This window comes from Ptychodera flava, chromosome 20 (genome assembly GCF_041260155.1).
Source record: "Ptychodera flava strain L36383 chromosome 20, AS_Pfla_20210202, whole genome shotgun sequence".
NCBI lineage: Eukaryota > Metazoa > Hemichordata > Enteropneusta > Ptychoderidae > Ptychodera > Ptychodera flava.
In genome coordinates, this window is record NC_091947.1 from 34,793,718 (window position 1) to 34,814,385 (window position 20,668).

General features: G+C 37.4%; 3 long non-coding RNA genes across 3 annotated transcripts; 2 read left to right on the forward strand and 1 right to left on the reverse strand.

Moving 5' to 3' along the window:
* Positions 1–744: 744 nt before the first annotated feature.
* LOC139120789 (uncharacterized) lies at positions 745–19,618 on the reverse strand. Its single transcript, XR_011549147.1, has 6 exons — positions 18,907–19,618; positions 18,446–18,541; positions 15,331–15,382; positions 14,439–14,523; positions 1,409–1,525; positions 745–836 (listed from the first exon to the last, which is right to left on the reverse strand). It is a non-coding gene; the product is annotated as an uncharacterized lncRNA (long non-coding RNA).
* On the forward strand, positions 2,827–3,726 carry LOC139119664 (uncharacterized). Its single transcript, XR_011548973.1, has 3 exons — positions 2,827–2,981; positions 3,347–3,474; positions 3,620–3,726. It is a non-coding gene; the product is annotated as an uncharacterized lncRNA (long non-coding RNA).
* On the forward strand, positions 8,056–15,701 carry LOC139120788 (uncharacterized). Its single transcript, XR_011549146.1, has 3 exons — positions 8,056–8,212; positions 14,536–14,780; positions 15,368–15,701. It is a non-coding gene; the product is annotated as an uncharacterized lncRNA (long non-coding RNA).
* Positions 19,619–20,668: the final 1,050 nt, after the last annotated feature.

The following is a 20,668-nucleotide window of genomic DNA, read 5'->3' on the forward strand; positions in this document are numbered from 1 at the left end:
TTTTACAGGATTTGACAGCACAGATATGGCCAATATTACTTTTTTTGCCGAAGATAAGGAGTAGCTCCAGGAAGACAAGACATTTTCTGTCGTCAAAAAAGGCTCCCTTAGAATGAACTCTTTGTAGACCTGGCAGTTGTATATCATCTGTGTCATCTTCTACGGTATTTCTTCATCATCATCAGATGTATCACCATCTTCCACAACATCATCATCACTTGATCAAGGCAGGAAAAACTTCCATACAGTCAATCCTGAGAAAAAAGGTAAGTGAAAAACAACTGAAACATTGCTGGAGACTGTAAGACAGCTTGGAAAGTCTCAAAACCAAATGTTTACAATAACCCATAATAAACAGTTGTCTAATTTATCCTTTGAGGAAGGTGACATAGTAGACAAAACTCTAACAGGGAAAAAGTGTTTTCTAGTAATTTACAAATGCACTGGGAACAAGTGATTTGGGAAGGGCACACACTTCATAATTGGGAACTGGTATTGCTCTTATGTATTAACTTTACAAATGTAAGTATTTACTTACACAATAGAAATATCAAAACTTGGCTCATGGTCCTCAGTATCATCATCACTATCACTTGAATTCACTTCAGGCTCAGATTATGTCTATGCTTATTTTATATGTGATGAAAAGCATGCAAAATGAAAAAGGGATCTCAGCTCTTTTTATTCATGAAAATAGTCAGTATTCAATATAAAATAAACAGCAAATTCATTTCAATACGATAGGCTAGGATGACATAGAAAATTAGGAAAAATATAAATCTTACTCAAATGGGACCATGAATGACTCTGATAAACTTCTAGGACATCTTACACGACTTGATAAAAAATAATCACAAAGGAACATATCATACTTTGCCATATGTACATGTACTGAACCATATATTCTGCATGTGTGAGGTACAGTATTATACTTGTAGTAAGTTTAGCAATGTACAAAATAGCATAAACAAAATATCACGGCTAGAAAACTACAGGCTGATTACAGGGCATACGTGCAACAGACAAAGATCAGAACAGAAGGCCTTGTTAACATATAGGTATCAGGCCTGTAAGTACTGTTTACAGTTGTGCAATTTATACACCACTGTGACTATGGGAATGAAATGTCAGTCCAGGGACTAAGGTGTATGCAGTGTTCAGTCACCAGGTCTGTTAAGGGGTCTGACAAAAAGTGATCATGTTTCAATTAGAAAAAAGGCAAAATCATGTACGTTTATTATTTGTAAGACACATCAAGAATACACACCCCTCATTAGCTGAGACATGGCATATGAGTGCTTTCAAACTACATGCAAGAAACTTAGTATATGGGCACAGGAAAACATCAACATTTTTCTAGTTAAGTCATAGATACTGTAAGTTACAATGTTGATAAAGCACACATTACCGTCCACTTTGAACAAGCTTGGATGTGTCTTGTGTAGATTCCTTACATGATTGCAGCAAATGTTGTGATGCGCCACTCTGAACATTACACTCAACATTTCCAGAGAAAGAAACAGTTCTGTTGAAATCAAAACAAACCAAGTTGTCATGCAAGGCAAGTAACATAGCAAACAATGCCTACAATACTATCAAATCTGTTTGACCAGCCATTTTAAAAAGGGTGTTTTTTAATTAACCAGATATGAAATGAAATGCTCACGTGTTTAAACCAAACTTTGAAAGTTCATTAGATATGCAAATTATAAATTAGCAAACATGAAAGTGTGAAATAACTTCAATATTGTTAATATTTATTGATAATCATCGATGTACATAGCACGTTTTGCAAACTTTGGTCAAGTAAATGCCAGTATATTCCCTAATTAGAAAAGATCATTGAAAAGCAAATTAGGAATTGGCTGAAGAAAAAATGCCTAATGACTTTCCATAATGTTGTATCATAGTATCGTTATAGCAAGTTGCGTCAACTGTGGTCTAGTCAATGCAGATAAATATCCCTGATTAGGAAAGTTCATTAAATATGCAAATAAGGAATTGGCTGCAGTAAAAGTGCTTAATTATTTTCAATAATGTTGCATCATAGAATCTTCAATATATGTAGCAAGTTTCACAAACTTTGGTCCAGTCAATTCAGATATATATCCCTATTAGGAAGTTCATTAAATATGCAAATTAGGCATTGGCTGAAGTAAAAATGCTTAATGACTTTCAATAATATTGAATCATAGTAGCTTCAATGTATGTAGCAAGTTTCATTAACTTTGGTCCAGTCAATTCAAATGTATATCCCTAATTAGGAAAGTTCATAAATATGCAAATTAGCAAACTATCTTTCAGTCATCCCTAAATGGTTCCCACTGATAATATGTCTTGGTGTGATCAACATTTGTAGCAAGTCTCATCGAATTGTGTGCAGTCATTCTCAATGTTCTATCCGGACAGAACAATGACATGAAAGGATGGCATTCATTACTGAACAAGCGTGGTAGGAAAGTCAACGTTCAACTCCATCTCACTCTTCTGTCCTGGAATTGAGTCCACAGAACTTACTTCAAGCTGCACAAGAAAACTATGGAATGTTTCAGGCAAGGATATAACAAAACTCAGAAGCAAAAATTGTGAACTCTTTTGTAAGAGAGTGACAGCAAAATCTGACTGGTGTTCACAGTGTGCGAAATTGAAGAAAGTACTGACTCGGAAATCAAAACGCAAGGCATGTGCTCACTATGATGTCAACGGGCGCAGACATTTCAAAACGATGAAGAGACAAGAGCTAATACAGTCCCTGAAAGAACAGCAAAAGTTGTGGAGAAAAGCAGAAGCAAGGAAAAACTCATGCATCAAAAGATTGAAGAGGAATTTCTAGAATTTGACCACAATGATAATGATGACTTTGAAGAAATGTTCAAAATGATCGAAGATAAATAACTTGGGAATGATATGAAGATTCTTTTCAAACAGCAACAGCAATGTCTAAAGCAAAAAAGTGTGAAAGGACATAGATGGCATCCTCGGTGAGTATTTATTGTAACTGGGAATATGTAAATATCAATTTGGAACCCTCATGCAAAACAAGATAGAATTTAATAAAAGCAAACACTAGGAGTCTGGGACCATATAGGCTAGCTGTCAGGGCAGAACACAAGAGTTTGAAGACACAGCTACTGCGTACAGTAATTTTAGTCTTTTTTTTGAGACCCTCGTTTTAAATTATCTTATCTCAAGTTTTCACATTGGATGGACATGCATGCATACAGACCTGTAGACAGACAGTTGTAGCTCCCCCTGGTATACATTTACCAAATGTAAAATAATAGTGCGGTTGAAAATAATATTTCTCAGTAATAAATCTGAAATTAATTATCCTTTTGTTTATCAGCATATTTCGTTTGTGTCTGAATATCTATGCAAGAAGTCCACATGCATATGATGAACTGGCAAGGGTCCTTATTTTACCAAGCAAGAGGACTCTGATCTACAAAAAGAATATGAACCCACAACAGCCAGGTAAGAATATAAGTACTATTTTAAACTACCTAGAAATATACAAAGTCTGGTAAGTCTGTTAATGAGCAAACCTTGCAAATGATATGTCATGATTATAAATATCACACAGTACAATTACAGACAAAGTCTTTTGTTTGTTTGACAGGTTGGAATTTTGAGTCGATGAAAGGTTTAATCACGCTGCAAACAGAGTAGGTCTGAAGGATATTGACCGGTATGGAGGACTTTGCTTTGACGAAATGGCTATTCAGGTAACATGCACACACTGTTACAAAGTAAATAGTTTTCCATACAAGTGAGATTGATAGGAGAGAATTTTAGACTAGTAAATGTTAATCTACAACATTTTTGTAAACCAGGAAAAAGTGGAGATATCTCTTATTGTGAATTGAATAAAAAATACATCTCTACAATATTTTCAAGGAAAATTACCTGATGATTTATAAATTAAGACTGAACATAGCAAGCATGCATGTCATGGCTTTGTACTGATATGTTACAATGGTATGATTATATAAAGGGACAAAGTTGCTCATTTTGTCATTATTTCACTTATTTCAGTTTCTTGTGAAATATTATTTGTATTGTTCTGCTCATTGAAAAGGGCACAATCACTGGTTGTCAAAGGTCAACTCACCCTCTGTACATGGACATAATGCATAATTACTTCCTCATTTAATTTTTGGCATGTACCAAAAATTGTTTTATTGAAGAATCAAGATATTATAACAATGCACAGGGTGATAAAACTGGTAATGCTGATTTGTAAGCAAGTAAAACAAGTATATTTCAAATATTCTGTCATTCTGCTGTTCTGTTTTGAACGGAACTTGGCAGCTAGGCAATGTTGCCATTCATGTGCATGGGTGTGTGTCCTGTTGTGCTTTGTGGTAAAAATGCTTATTTCTTTCAAATCTTATTTTTTTTTTAATTTCTAACTTTTGTTTCAATAGGAGAGTCAAAAGTTGAAACAGCAACCCATGTAGTTCAGTTTGTGTTCATTGCAGATGGTGGGTTCAGATACCCAATAGCCCACTTGCCTACAAAGGAGTGCCCCCGGCAACATTGTATAGAGTGTTTTTGGGAGGGTGTCCATATGTTTTTTGAGAGCAAATTTCCAGTAAGTTGTTAATTTTTATATTTTAAAGCCTCAGTAGCTGTAACTTAGGCCATTTTTTCTTACAATCTTATGACATACGCCAATCCAGATTCTTTTGAACTGACACTAAATGTAGATCAGTGATGATCTTATTTTACCCATTCACACTAAGGTCATGATGTTGCATTCATTTTATCACATTGTTGAATTTTTGTCTGTTCAGAAGTTTTCTTTGTAAACATTCTTCCTCACAAGGATTTCAAATAGCACACTTACATTCTATGATCACTTTAGAATGTATGAGCATGAAGTTGAAAGCATTGTCAATTCTCTAAATTGTAGATTTTTGGATTCTTCTTTGTACCGGATTTTTCTGAGAGTACGCCCAGGGCCGTTAAACAGAAAATGGCTACATTGTCTGCTTCACACCTGTAGCTAAATAACGGCCCAGGGCCGTAATTCGGTAAAATTTACCCAAAATTAACTAAAAAATAAAGGAGTTATCAAGATTAAGTTCGTTCGGGGTTGTTCGGGTGTTTCGGCCGTCCCTCGGCAGTTGACAGATCTTCAAACATGGCGTCACGTGTCCAAGCGTAGCGTCGGGGCGTGGGAAGTTCGAGTCGTTCCACTGATTTTGATGTACACGATGTTAAAGCGCAGTGGTCGTCGCGCTGCGCCGTGCGTGATTTTTTTGTTGATAAACATAAATTTTTGTAAACATAAGTCTTCTCAACTTCAATAGGAGTGAGATGGGAGCAGTCCCCCACTTTGTTAAGGCCTTTGTAAGACTCAACAACATGCAATAGTAAAATATTAAGATCGGAAACGAACTTGAGTGGTGTATTTCTAAACTCGTGTAGAGCTACGAACATTGGGACACTACACTCAGCACATTATGTCGCTGAGTTTACTGCACGCAGACACAGTGAACAAAAAGCTTTGATCGCGCGCGATCACGCTGGTTGTACACAATGCTATGTTACAGTACAGTGAAAATACATAACTAAAATAATCAACATTGCCTATATATGTAGACCAGCAACAAGCACAATGCCTAACACAAAAATTACACTCAAGACCTGATCGGCAAGCCAGAGCAGGACACTTGAGATGTTGTTGGGAGACGGTCACCCCGTTGACGTACACGGAATAGAGAATCCGGTCCAAAATGTACCGGCCCGCTACGACTTGGCCCACAACCAACTGTTGATCATTGTCTTACTTCTCCTAGTATTACGTGATAAGAATTAGTAAATGACAGGAAACAATAAACAAAACGAGCGGGTTTTCGCGGCATTTGGCAGGGAAATTGCACGGCTACACACGTGCATAGACGTATCGAGAGATCCTCGGTCCTGTGCACGGTCATGGCAGTGATCCAACCGCTAGCTAGTGTAGGCCTACCGGTGCTGGGCAACCTTCGTTGTTGTACCTCCTGATTGCCGGGTAGGTCTGAATCCTCTTTCAAGTGAGATAACCCCCACATAACAAGAAGACCTATGAAAGGTCCTTCGCTTGACTTGATACCTGTACTCGGAATTCTCGTTTGCACCCCAAACGGGGTAAACTTTGTAGTTGAGTTGGATTCTCCACAGCCGAGTGTAGCGCGTCATATACCCGGTTTGACACGGACGTTCATACAGACCACGGAACGGAACAGATGCAGAGATGCTTCTTGCTGCAGCGGGCATTGCTCTGCGAGCTGTAGATTTCTGTAGTTTGGGTTGTTGTCTTTGTACTCCTGTCGGGCCTCTTGAAATGAAAGCTCTCGTCCTTGCTAGCGATGTCGAAAACTAGAGCCCGGTCGTTGATAGTCTGTTGGCGTATACATGCGTACGTCTAGCTCTATGGCTCGAGCGATAACAGTAGCCGAGCGCCATTCAACTGATTCAAGAAAATCATGAGCAAATGTGATCTCAATCCAGCGTGCAATCATTGTTCAATATTCAGCAGATATTTAACTTAGATTAATTGACCTTTTATTGCGTGTTACATTTGGATAGTTGGTATGCTTGTGACAGATCAGCCGCCATTTTAACAAGCGGCAATATCGCAAACATTACAATCAACCCGTAACATGTGCGGCGTTCTTGGATTTGTTTACAACAGAGGGGACCCCCTCAGGAGGATGCGCAGCGCGACGACCACTGCGCTTAAACATCGTAGAGCAGCATTGTTAACACGCCAACTTTTTCCAAATCCAGTTCTTGGTTCTTGCTGTGTTTTATCATGTTGTACTGGCATTAATGATAAGGTTAAATAAGAAAGCATAGCTTTTAACTGCTACGTCCATGACTTTAATGAATGGTCGCGATATAAAAAACAACAGTACGATGCATTGAAACAAAGCGTCGCAGCGTCGCCTATGGCGTCGCTGGCGTCGCGTCGCGTCATTAAACACCCGGGAAACGCTACACAAGTTTAACCCACGCTCACGGCAGTGCTGCAGTCCGCTGCACCATACTCAGTACATGATTGAAAAGTTCGTGATCAGAACTTTATTCTAACAAGGAAAGGTTCCTGCGATCGAATGTAAAGTATAAAAAAAACGACGTTAAAATTACCAAGATTTTGAGAATGAAAAACTTAAATTCCTTGTAACTTCACTTTTCGTGGACGGAACGTGTCGGTTCTTACACTATCATGACGCACTTGACCCAAGCTACGCAAATACAGTCTTTGCGCATGCGTTATGACACTGTGGAGAAACTGAGTCGCATTAGCAAACCCAGGTTAATTTCACTCGGTTCGGTTGCGAAGGTACCGTCGGCAACGCAAATGGCGGGAAATAAACAATAAACAATGGACATAAAGGGATTAAACCAATGGTGCACAATAGTAATAAACGTAATTATCTCAGTTGTGACTCCTTCTCTACTACCTCCATGGTTTGTCGAACGCATTCGAATTTAAGCGAAGAAAACCATCGATCAGATTTTGACGTGTGCACGTGTTCTGAGGTTGACCTAGTTTGTAAGAGTGGGCGTACTCTCAGAAAAATCCGGTAAGTATAATCAAAATGCGTAATAAAATACAGGGGTCACTGCACGTGTTATGAGTTACCAAGACCATGAATTTCAACATTTACAAGAAAAAGTGCTGAGTCAGCATTTTTCCACCAATGCCCTTTCCATGGGCAAATAATTCAATGCTGTTTATCTTAAAATTAGCGTGGGGACCATACGATTTTATTTGATCACTGTTATTTTGCGTCAAAAAACAAATTCAAGTCTGAACGTAAAAATGTTGCTACCAATAACAATACTTACTGTACGCACACATATACTGGCTTTGTTTATAAACTTAATACAGGGTATTTCATCATATTTCAGCAATTTGAACCAGAACTGCAGTTGATACATGGAAAAAAAATAATGACAAAAAGTGACCAAAAGTTATGGCTTATTGACCTAACAAGAGCTCTTATCTGATGATTAACCTTAACGTGATTCTAACTTGTCATATTTCCTCCTTAGTGTCTACTGGGCTTGCTGTGATGGTGGCGAGAGCCACCGTGGATTTGTTAAGCTTCACTTCAAAGATGGGGAAACTACTGAAGATGCAAAAGCCACAGAAAATCACTTCACCACCAGAAATCATTGGACTGGAGGGAAAATGATCTTTGTAATGGATCCAAAGGTATTTACACAAATAAGTCACTACACACTACCCCCACACAAACATTCTAAGTGATTATTAGTCCCACAGACACCGTCTGGGGGGACTTATATAGTTTGGTCATGTCCGTGCGTGTGTGCGTCCGTCCGTCCATGCTTCCGTCCGTCCGTTCATGCAGATATCTCAGCGATGCCTGGAGCAATTTCATTCAAACTTGGTACAAGGATTACTTCATATATCATACATATGCAAATTGATTTGTATGTGATACAATCCAATATGGTCGCCGGGCGGCTATTTTATTACGATTTTTTCATGTACAGAGCCATAACTCGGAATATCTCAACCGATTTTACTCAAAGTTAGTACAAGGACATTGACCTATGTCATACATATGCATCTCGATTTGTTTTGTGATATGATCCAATATGGCCACCAGCCGGCCATTTTAGTACGATTTTTTTTCATGTACAGAGCCATAACTCGGCATATCTCAACCGATTTGATTCACAGTTAGAACAAGGACATTGACTAATGTCATAGATATGCACGTTCATTTGTTTTGTGATACGATCCAATATATGGCTGCCATGTGGCCATTTTATTACGATTTTTTCATGCAGAGCCATAACTCAGACATGTTTCAACCGATTTGATTCAAAGTTAGTACAAGGACATAATTAATGTCATACATATGCACATCAATTTTTTGTGATACGATTCAATTTTGCTGCTGTGCGGCCATTTTTTTACGATTTTTTTCATGTACAGGGCCATAACTCAGACATGTATCAAGCGAATTTATTCAAATTTGGTACAAGTAGATTGACCTATGTCATACATATGCACCTCGATTTGTTTGTGATACGATCCAAATATGGCCACCAGGCGGCCATTTTATTACGATTTTTTTCATGTACAGAGCCATAACTCAGACATGTTTCAACCCGATTTGATTCAATTAAAGTTAGTACAAGGACATTGACTAAGGTCATAGATATGCACGTCCATTGTTTTGTGATACAATCCAATATGGCTGCCATGTGGCCATTTTATTACGGTTTTTTCAAATACAGAGCCATTACTCAGACATGTTTCAACCGATTTTATTCAAAGTTAGTACAAGGACATTAATTAATGTCATAGATATGCACATCAATTTGTTTTTGTGATACGATTCAATTTTGCTGCTGTGCGGCCATTTTTTTACGATTTTTACATGTACAGGGCCATAACTCAGACATATCTCAACCGATTTTATTCAAAGTTGGTACAAGGACATTGGCCTATGTCATACATATGCACCTCGATTTGTTTTGTGATACAATCCAATATGGCCGCCAGGCGGCCATTTTATTACGATTTTTTCATGTACAGAGCCAAAACTCGGGCATATCTCAACCGATTTGATTCAAAGTTGGTTCATGGACAGTGACGTATGTCATACATATACCTGAAGATTTTTTAAACAGTAAGATCAAATATTGCTGCGTAGGGGTGATTTTGTCACAATTTTCTCGTGTACAGAGCCATAACTCAGACATATTTCCACCAGTATCATTCAAAGTTGGTACAAGGACATTGACCTATTTCAGACATATGCTCTTCAATTTGTTTCACGTCATGTAGCAGTATCATGTCAATTATTGAAGTTTCATAATTAGGCTGATATGTCAAGAAATATTGCATCAAATTTCATGAAACTTTGTACAGATGTAAGGCTCACATTGCTTTGACATTGAAAAAGACATTTATCAGTGTCATTTTAATTAATTTGTAATTTGATATGTAATGAACTTTCCTAATTAGAGTGATATATCCACAAATACAACGTCAAATTTGATGGAACTTCATACACATGTTGATCTCATAGTGTTGTAAATACTGCATCAAACTTTATGAAATATGGTACCGGTGATTATCTGTCAGTGTTAGGATAGTATGCAAAAATGTTTTGCAACATCCTGTAGATGTAGGATGATGGCCTACATTGGTTTTATGTTTTCATCACCATGGAACTCATTCTTGGCCATTGAGCGCCATCTGTATCAAAGTTTTTATCACAAACCTAATTAATGAAGAGGACTCTATCCTCTCTGAGGACTTGTAATCAAAGTACCCTTTAACAAGTGGGGACTGTGTCATCAACGATGACTTGTTTAACTTGTATTCAGAGGAATATTCAGCATTCTGCCAATGGTAACATGTTGTTTACAACATAGGTTAAAAACACACAATTAAGGATGTACGAACAGTACTTGCGGATGGAATTTGGCACTTCAAATAGGATTACATTGAGAATTGCTGGAAAAACAGCTTCTACTTTTGTCATTTTCATGAAAATGTGCACAAAGTACAGTCAAAAGAAATAAATAACAGTGATCAAATAAAATGATATGGTCGTCGCACTAAATTTTGAGATAAATGGCATTGAATTATTTCGTCCATAGAAAATGCATTGGTGAAAAAATACACACTGTATTTTGAGATAAATGGCATTGAATTATTTCGTCCATAGAAATACATTGGTGAATCAAAAGTGAGACTTGAGTGGACACCGTGGTCATCAGTATGTATTAGGAGATGGTGCAGTGGCAAAGAATGTGAAATTTTCGATGAGTTACTTTCAGAATGTGCTTAGGAATACAATTCAGAATAACATTCAGACACTCACTATGTGAGATAATATTCTGTATATTCCAGAAGAGCCCTTTCAGAATGTGCTTTGGAATACAATTCAGAATAATATTCAGACACTCACTATGTGAGATAATATTCTGTATATTCTAGAAGTAACAAGTCATTGACAATGACATAGTCCCCACTTGTAATAGGAGTATTAGTCTTGATGGGGCAGGGAAATGAGGTCATTAAGAAGTATCACTGGAGTGTATATGTTCAGATCTATGGACACATAGGTCTATGTCATTGTTCCCATTTTGGTTCTAAATCGGGGAAAAAGATCAGACCTCTAGCTGTATTGGCCTGCCAAGAAATACATATGTGCATAATAAATGAAGTACAAGATGTGACATCTTAAGGTCTACTATCCTATCAAAATTGAAGCGTAAAGAACTTGTGGTTACTGAGTTATGCATATATATGCATATTCAAGTCAAAGGTCATCAAGGTCACGTGACATTTGGGAAAAAAAAAAAACCATTGTATTGCTAATTAATCCATATATGCCAAAATTCAGACCTCTAGCTCTATTGGCTTGCCCACAATTATATATGGGCATAATTAACGAGGTAAAGCATGTGTTGTCATAAGGTCTCCCATCCTACTAAATATAAAGGACATAGCACTTGTGGTTACTTATTTATTGACATAATCGTGTATTTTAGGTAAAAATACGGATAGTTTTCAATCGGATTCGAACCCACAACATACGGCATCAGTCGCCTAGCTGAGAGGCCTGAGACAGAACCAGTCGGCTAAATCTCCACTCCCAAAAAAGAGTGGTTCAATAGCCGGCTAAGTTGTTACATTTTTCTGACTGAGACCTTTCAACACGTTGTAGAGTTCGTGAAGCACTCACGCACGCATGCTCACTATCATACATCGCACATACACACTTTATCGAAGCAGGTTATCGAGGTCACATGACATTTTGTCAAAAAATTTCTATCCTATAGTCTGTCCCTATATACTAAAAATCATACATTTACCTCTATTGGCTTGCTCAAAATTAGATATGCACATAATTAATGAGGTACAATATGTGGCGTCATAAGTGTCCCATCATACCAAATATGAAGGGTGTAGCACTTGTGGTTCCTGAGTTATGGACAAATATGTATATTTGAGGTCAAAGGTCATTGAGGTCACGTGACATTTTTTCAAAAAAATTGTATTGCTAAGTTATCCCTACATACCAAAAATCAGACCTCTAGCTCTATTGGCTCGCTCAAAATTAGATATGTGCATAATTAATGAGGTACAATATGTGGCGTCATAAGTGTCCCATCATACCAAATATGAAGGTTGTAGCACTTGTGGTTACTGAGTTTTGGACAAATATGTATATTTGAGGCCAAAGGTCATCGAGGTGACATGACATTTTGTCAAAATAATTGTATTGCTAAGTTATCCCTACATACCAAAAATCAGACCTCTAGCTCTATTGGCTCGCTCAAAATTAGATATGTGCATAATTAATGAGGAACAATATGTGGCGTCATAAGGTGTCCCATCATACCAAATATGAAGGGTGTAGCACTTGTGGTTACTGAGTTTTGGACAAATATGTATATTTGAGGTCAAAGGTCACAAAGGTCACGTGACATTTTGTCAAAAAAATTGTATTGCTAAGTTATCCCTATATACCAAAAATCAGACCTCTAGCTCTATTGGCTCGCTCAAAATTAGATATGTGCATAATTAATGAGGTACAATATGTGGCGTCATAAGGTGTCCCATCATACCAAATATGAAGGGTGTAGCACTTGTGGTTACTGAGTTATGGACAAATATGTATATTTGAGGTCAAAGGTCACTGAGGTCACATGACATTTTGTCAAAAAATTGTATTGCTAAGTTATCCCTATATACCAAAAATCAGACCTCTAGCTCTATTGGCTCGCTCAAAATTAGATATGTGCATAATTAATGAGGAACAATATGTGGCGTCATAAGGTGTCCCATCATACCAAATATGAAGAGTGTAGCACTTGTGGTTACTGAGTTATGCACAAATATGTATATTTGAGGTCAAAGGTAATTGAGGTCACGTGACATTTTGTCAAAAAATAGCATTGCTAAGTTATCCGTACATACCAAAAATCAGACCTCTGGCTCTATTGGCTCGCTCAAAATTAGATATGCACATAATTAATGAGGAACAATATGTGGCGTCATAAGGTGTCCCATCATACCAAATATGAAGGGTGTAGCATTAGTGATTACTGAGTTATGGACAAATATGTATATTTGAGGTCAAAGGTCACCAAGGTCACATGACATTTTGTCAAAAAAATTGTATTGCTAAGTTATCCATATATACCAAAAATCAGACCTCTAGCTCTATTGGCTTGCTCAAAATTAGATATGCACATAATTAATGAGGTACAATATGTGGCATCATAGGGTGTCCCATCATACCATATATGAAAGGTTTAGCACTTGTGGTTACCGAGTTATGGACAAATATGTATATTTGAGGTCAAAGGTCACGTGACATTTTGTCAAAGCGTCTGAGATATCTGCATGAACGGATGGACTCACATGGATGGACTAACGGACTGACATGACCCAATCTATGAGCCCCCTGGACTTTATCTGTGGGGACTAAAAACTGTGTCACTGCATCCTTTTTGCAATATGAATACGATGAGAAACTAAATTTTTATTTTTCTTGGCCTTATACATGGGAGTCTATGGACTGCCTTATACATGGGAGTCTATGGACTGCCTTATACATGGGAGTCTATGGACTGCCTTATACATGGGAGTCTATGGTCTGCCTTATACATGGGAGTCTATGGTCTGCCTTATACATGGGAGTCTATGGTCTGCCTTATACATGGGAGTCTATGGTCTGCCTTATACATGGGAGTCTATGGAGGTGAAAACTAAAAAGTCCTCTACCACGGCCAAATTTGATCGCATTGTGAAACAAATCAACATGCATCTGTATGAGGTAGAGTACTATCCTTTTACCAAGTTTGAACAAAATCGCTCCAGGCGTCTCTGAGATATCTGCGTGAACGAAAAAAGTCATAAAATATGCAAATGAGCAATTAATTAATAAGCCACACCCACCAAAATCTAATCAGATCTAAGTCTCATCATGATAATACCAAATACCAAATTGCATGACATTGGACCTAAGGGTTCTTAAGTTATGAGTGGAACAAAATCTGTCTACGGACGGACGGACAGACGGACGGACGGACGGACAGACGGACGGACGGACGGACGGACGGACACACACACAGACATTGTGGCGACATAGGACACCTTTGGTGCTTCGCACCACGGTGTCCAAAAAATAGCGATTCAGCATTTTTCTAATGAATGGCAAAATTGATGGTCTTGTATAACGAGTGTTGTGACTCCCATATTTTATCACATATTTTGATAATACTTACAAAGGAGAATCCAAAGATCGACAATTTAAAGAAATGTCATTACTTTCAATTTTACTGATCTTACATACTTAAACTTTGATAAATGACATCAGCATAACACCTCCTATCTAGAGTCCACACAGTAAAGGGTATAAGTAATGATACAGTTCACCTACCTCCTTGTGTCAAGATTTCCTGCTGTCAACTTTCAGATTTCCTGTCAATAACATCTTGTTGTTCTAAGCCATGGTTTACTTTCTCCTTTCCATTTAGCACAACATAAAAAAGATCAGAAATAACATTGAAAAGAGTAGAGAGTCTGGAAAGACATTACAAGTCAATGGTGAGAAGATACTATGGAAACACTGGTGTGAAGCGTACAATGCCGATCAGTCTGCAAATTCACTACCATCCATGAACGATTGACAGAAGAGCACTTTAACCTGACAGTGTAATCTAAAATGAGAAACCACTTGGCAGAGGATGTCCTAGACACAAAAATGCTCTTTGTTATGCAGGTAAATTTTTCTTTAAGATTTTTTTTATCAGTGCTTAAATTAGCTGTGTTGTAAAAGGATCGAGATATTAATGAATTGTAAATGTACCCAATTATTTCAAGTAGAATTTACATCTGCTTATTATGAATTTGGAAACACACACAGACACACACGTGAAAGAATGTTTGTTGAAGGGAGGGATGCGAAAGCATAGTTATAACATCAATGTCTCCTTAGGGATGGTTATCAAATACAAGTCATTTTAGCCAACCACAAGTTATGCGTTTTCACAAACAAATTGAGGAGAAAAAACTGTTTCTGTAGGGCTTCTTAGTGAGTGTGTGTGTGGGGGGGGGGGGGGGGAAGCTCCAAAGCTAAACACAGTTCCTTCATCCACTGTGAGCTATTATGAAGCTGTGTCACAAGATCAAGAGCAGACCATTGTTATTAGGGTATTTATGTAAACAATAGATATGCATATATAAAGTTAACAGTCTCAGTGTTATACCGGTAAGGTCAACAGGGCTTGACTTACGCATAGCAACAATGGATCGAAGTACAGTTAACTTACCTTGGAACTGGTTTCTCGCTTGATAACACCACAACAGGCATACAAGAGACAACTGTGTAGAAGAAATGGATCAGATGTCACCTGTCTGGATGCTTCCATTGACATTTTGACTCATACAAGCAAACTTGTCATTTTTTAATTCTATAAAGACACCTGTAAGAGACATGTCAGACAGTCGACTTCAAGACTGCAAGGACTTTATGTCTTTATGGAGGTTGTCTGTGGAAAGTAAACATTTCATATCTGCCAAACTCTACTTTGATATGAAATCACTGCTTTTAAGGCTTATCCAATTGTGTGAATATAAGCTGAAACTATTTCCAAGGGCATCAATCATGCCTGGAATTGTCAATCAGGATGTAGTAGAGAACATTTTTGCCAGTTAGATCATACAATGGTCAGAACACCAATCCAACTTATGATAAGTACAGCAAGACACAGAATAGCATACTATTAGGCCAAACTGAACTCAGCAGAAAGGGAAATGCCAGCCTGACATACTTAAGATAAATAAATCAATTCATAAGCAATAAACAGTGTACAATTTGTTAAATGAACAAATAAATTTTGTCCCCGTGTAAATTATCCATTTTTGCATGAAATTAATTCCATAACATCTTCCATAGCCATCTCAGTCCCATTATTAGACTTAGCACTCCATTTAGTTTACCTGATAAATATGGCCTGTGTATGCATGCACATTACATATACACATACATACATGCAAACATGGTCAGGCATGCATGCTGCTAAGACAGAAAAAACAAGGCAGACAAACAAAGGCAGACACACACAGATACAAACACAGAAATTGACAGACAGTTACATGCAGGCAAGCATCCATTCACTGGAGGAGTGGAACTTTTTCTTAATCCCCACTAGGGATTTGCACCCAGATCTCTTATGACAAGTGACAAGTCTGTTAACTGTTACACCATGAGGATGTGTTTTTTTGTCCACTCACTCCCAGTTCACTCACATCAAACTCACACTCTGATTTCACATTCATTCTCAAACACACATTTTTTGTTCTTTCTTTTCCTGACTCAAGAAACGTAAAAAAGTACATCACATTTTTGTATGGCAAAATCACATAGTAAACAAATTAAAAAATAATAAAATCAATAATTGAATCTGAATCTTGTTGACTCTTCTTTAGAGCTAAAAGTGTATGTGATTTCTCTTGAACCTAAAAACATAGGGCTGAAGTCCCTGAAGCTAGTACTATAAACATGGATACAAAATTAAGTGTTTCCTGACTGTATGAAATATCTCACTAAGGTCATCCTGGGGACTTGTAAACCAAATATTAAAGCTGTCTGACCAGCGGTTTTGAAAGAACAAGCAACTCAACAGTTGACAGAGCTCTGCTGTGTTATGTAGAGAATAACCTTTTGTGACACATGTATGATGAAGAAGGTGGATATCTTTGATTAACATTGTAAGTGAGTTCTGTTGAATAAGTTGCGACTGTACATACTCAGAGAAAGCACACTGAAGAGACAAATGTTTGAAACTTTAGAAGTTCAAGGTCATCAAAAGCATTATAAGGAATCATGTAACTCTTTCATTGCACTGTTTACACAGATTGCATAATTGCTATAAATAACACATGGAGGAATCTTACAGCCCAGCTTTACCATAAAAACCCTATCACTTTGACCACTCTTTTAATTGACCACTCTATTTTTTTCCTCAAAAAGTGATTTTATTTTATCCTTACCAAGTCAACCATAAATGGAAATTACAACTTTTTCTATCTCTACCTCTATTGACTATTTTGAGCAATTTCTTTTAGATAACATACAGGGCACAATAAATGACGGTTCAGAATATATCAAAGTTGGGATTCAGGAAAGTTACCTTTACATGTTTTAATCCTCCAAGATGGTAAGCATTTCACTATGAACTGTCAAAAAAAGTTGAACTTTCTGATAATTCTACACTAAAATTATTTTGGCTTTGATGATTTCCTAATTAATTCAATTATTTAAAATCATATTAATTATTTTTTTCTGGGTGAATTGATAGGGTTTATACAGTACAAGAATTACATACAATGTAAGTCAAATTTTGACCAAAAATGACAAAAAAAATCCTTAAAAATACGCATTTGCATATTTCATCACAATTTGAACAAATCTAAGTTGGGTTATCCCTAGGGACCTGTATACCAAATAACAAAGCTGACCAGCAGTTATGAAGAAGAAGATTTTTTACCAAAAACACCTTTTTTGGCATTAATTTGCCTATTTTCAACAATATCAAAAAATTAAAAAAAATTGTTTCTCAAAATCATATTTTTCATCTACACAACAAATATCAAATCAGTAAGTACTGCGGTTCTCAAGATATTTGAGTGGACGGACGCCTCACAAACGGACATACATACATACATACATACAGACTGACGACGGACGCTGGATGGATACCCATCCCAATAGCTTCTATAGACTATAGTCTATAGTAGCTAAAAAAACGGATGTAGTGGTAGAGAGATAATTAAATAGGCTGGTTGCATGACCTCTCCATGACCTATTGTACTGGTAGCATTCTCAGTTAACTAAAATTTTAACCTTCGATCATTACCATGTGCACTAATGATGCACTGAAAAATTCAAACTTGGCAATTTCAAGTGTGTTCAGTGTTACAAAGTCAGGGTCGGGTGATGTGTCAGAGGTCAACAAATAGCCTTATGTTTGAAAAGATTGACTGAATGAATCTCTTAACTGACAAAAATCAGCTGTTTCTGATGGTTGTCCCTTGGCTGCTTTATACACTTGTGGCATAAGGTCTAGCCAGTCCTAACCTTACATATTGCTTGTGTTGCAATTGGCCATTTTCATGACCCATGCATGACCTCCACAGTCGTACTTCTGGTGGTATGTAGTGCAAAAAGTCTGCATTATGGTCTCAGAGACACAACAATTTTAGAGTTGCAAGAGTAATGCAGTCCAATGTCAAGAGAATACAGGCAAAATTATAGAGTTTTTGTGTTGTTTTTAACCAAATTGATAGATTTGTACCAAGGTACAAGTACAAGGATGTGAGGTCATAAAGAGGTCATGAAAATGGATAACATATTGTGTACCAGATGTCTTCTCTTATACTCACCAGTCCTTAAGGTCACAGCTTCTAAACTGTAAAATGGTTTAAAACTTCATTACGGTACGCAGCACAGTAACTGATATTACATCAGCCTGACCAGAGCTGAGTAAAATATAAAAAAAAGTGTTGTACAAGCTTAATAGTGTATGGTGGACATACCCATTATTGACAGTTGGTACGAACGTTCAATTGACCTCATTAATATTCATGTTCATTAGCGTTGTTGTTCCATACAGAATCGAACAATTTTCAGACTTTCAGATACAGCTCTTTTCATGCCGTGATTTTCTTGCCTTGCGTTTACCATTTTTGTCTTTCATTTGTCACCTATTTACGAAATATAGTTTAATTTTTCCTGAAAACCTTGTACAGTGTGTGCTATTTATTACTTTCAAAACTTTTTCACTGTTGAAGCTAGGTGCGTAAATACTTTCTGGCGGGTCTGTAAGTTAACAGTTAATGTGTACCTGGCTAATGCCTTGTAAATCTCATAACTATACTATTGGTCCTCTCAGCATCTACAGCTGCAACGTCATAAGTCTGTAGTGTCCAAGGGTTATTCATCTGATTTGATGCAATAACTTTTTCTCTCAACAGCTTTGCCATTTCATTTTTGCGCATCTGTCTTGGGAATGTCAGACCGTAGGCTTGAGCCAAAAGTACCAGGTCATCTTTCTTGTAATTTGATGTGTTAAATATATCAGGATGTTGTGACAGCATTGTGACAGCTGATGGTGTGATTTGATGAGGTTTCTTGACTGGTCTTGTTTTATTTCAGACAAAGTGATCTTCGCTGCTGCCTTTCATTTCTCCATCCTCATTGCAATTTTTAGCTCCTCAGTTTTATATACTGAGGAGCTATTAGAATTGAAAACTAGAAATGGCGGCGTCAACTTTTACTTCCTTCTGTCAAGACTTCCTTCTGTCAAGATTTGGCCAACTAACTTCCGTCTGTGTGTCCATGTGTCATGTGATAAACTGCGGCGTCAACTTTTACTTCCTTCTGTCAAGACTTCCTTCTGTCAAGATTTGGCCAACTAGCTTCCGTAGATGTGTATCTGCGATTTTTACAACATTAACAGCTGGGCTTGATGTGGTCTTGTTTACATCTTTAATCAGCTACATGCTCTCAGTTACACAACACTCTAGGGCCACTCCATGAATGTACCCAGACAGAGAAACATAAACAAATCACTACACTTTGCAATGTCTTGTATCTTTCTTTTTTATTCGTGATGAACAAATGAGATTGAAAGTTCAGGAGGTTTTGAAATTTCCACTTGTCCAGTCTCAGCGAATCTACATATTAAACAGTTATGGGAATTCCTGACAATTGGACACAATGATAAGTTATCTGTTGCTTACAACGGTCTAATCATTGCAATCCTAGTTCTTGCAGATGAAACGAATCATGAAATACTGTAAGGGAACATTCTCATCACAGTATACCTCAAAAACAGAACGAAAGAGAAAGTACTAGAGCTGTTACAACTTTAAAAATACCTGAAAGCTAAAAATAGAAATACCGTATAGTGAAAAATTTGTCTAAATGGTATAAATGAAATGAGCTACAAGTAATAGAACACATCATAATCATGTTTGCAAGTGTTTCAGTGAAAAGGATGCCTTGTAACAAACTGTCTTTCTTTATGTTTTATTAGAATCGTTATGTTGAAAAGGTTCTTGCAGTGCACCATTGAGTCCAATCAGGAACTCAACGAATACATTTACAAATGTATTTTGAACATGTAAGTTTATATGATGCTGGTCTAGCCGGTCAATTCCAAAGCTACCTGAACTTTCACGCTCACTTGTTCATCACAAATAAAATGAAAGATACATGACATTGCAAAGTGTGGGGTGGAACATTTGATATTCAGGAGGGGGTAGGGATAGAAGATTATGAGGTTATTACGAAAATACCGCAAAGGATGCACGAGGACATTGGCGCAGCGTATCGCCCGACGCGAAGCGGAGGGCGATGCGAGGCGCCAATGTCCGAGTGCATCCTTTGCGGTATTTTCGTAATAACCTTATTATTATACATCTTACATTCCTGATCGGGGCATCAAAATGTCGGAGTAGTGACCGTTTTCGTGCAATGTCAACAATTTTTCTTCAGATTTTATCGCGCCAGTGTGGAACGCTACAACGGACGCGCTTCTGCAAGTTTTGGAGTGTGTGCACTACACGCACATACGTACATACTGCAGAGCGCGCGCGAGACTT